Raw genomic sequence first — 1,138 nt, 5'->3', positions numbered from 1 at the left:
CCGGCCCCGGAGCCCGCCGCCGAGGAGCCGCCCGCCCCGCCGCCCGCCGAGTGCCGGCTCTGCCCCGTCTGCGGGGAGACCTTCCCCAGCAAGAGCAGCCAGGAGCGGCACCTCCGCCTCCTGCACGCCGCCCAGGTCTTCCCCTGCAAGTACTGCCCGGCCACCTTCTACAGCTCGCCCGGCCTCACCCGGCACATCAACAAGTGCCACCCCTCCGAGAACAGGCAGGTCATCCTGCTGCAGGTGCCGCTGCGCCCCGCCTGCTAGAGCCGCCCGTGCCTTCCCGGGGCCCGGCCCCGCTCCCCAGCCGTCCCGCGGGCTGCGCTTTGGACTCGCCACACGATTAGCTTTAATATGGCTTGTGAACTGCTGGAATCTGGCTTTACGTTTACCTTTCCGGGGTGTCTCTCTCGCTCTCTCACTCTCTCTTTTTTTATTTGGTTGGTTTTTTTGGTTTTGTTGGGTTTTTGTTCGTTCGTTTCGGTTCTTATAAATGTGAACGGATCAAGCCGCTTGAGGAGAAACGAGAATTCCCTTTAGTATAGCCACAAATGCCTTGACTCTGCTGTTGATGGTCTCCAGAAAATGCTGTAGAAACTGCCTTAACTGTGACATGCCAACTTTCTGTTCTCGTTCGTTTTGCCCTTACTAAGGTAGCTCATGAGTTGACTATCTGTATATGTTGGTTTGAGTAATTATGTTATTTATTCGTTATTTATTTATATTAATTATGAAGATTGATATTATTTGATCGCAGATATTCTAATGCGCTTTCTTTGGTCTCCCCTGCCCGCCATTTCACTGTGCATTTTAGAAGATCTTTTTTTTCTAAAGGGATCTGCTAAAAAGGTTTTAACTTTTATACCTAGAATAACACACGATCTTAACCATTTTATCCTGTGCAACTGACAGCTCTTACTTTTAGATGCAATCTCTTTTTCTACACACATTATTTTCTTAACTGTTAGCTATTTATAGAGTGCTTCGATAGAACTGTTTCAACTGTATAATTATTTACTATTCAAATAAAATATTTTCAAATTCAAGTGTGCCCCTGCTGCTTCCTGCTTCTCCCTGCCGGGCTGGCCCGGGGGGGGGGGGCGGGGGGGGACACGGGGGGGGGCGGCGCCGGGCGCGG

This window comes from Haliaeetus leucocephalus, unplaced genomic scaffold (assembly GCF_000737465.1).
Source record: "Haliaeetus leucocephalus isolate CR32 unplaced genomic scaffold, Haliaeetus_leucocephalus-4.0 Scaffold450, whole genome shotgun sequence".
Taxonomy (NCBI): Eukaryota; Metazoa; Chordata; class Aves; order Accipitriformes; family Accipitridae; genus Haliaeetus; species Haliaeetus leucocephalus.
This window is presented reverse-complemented; position numbering follows the sequence as displayed.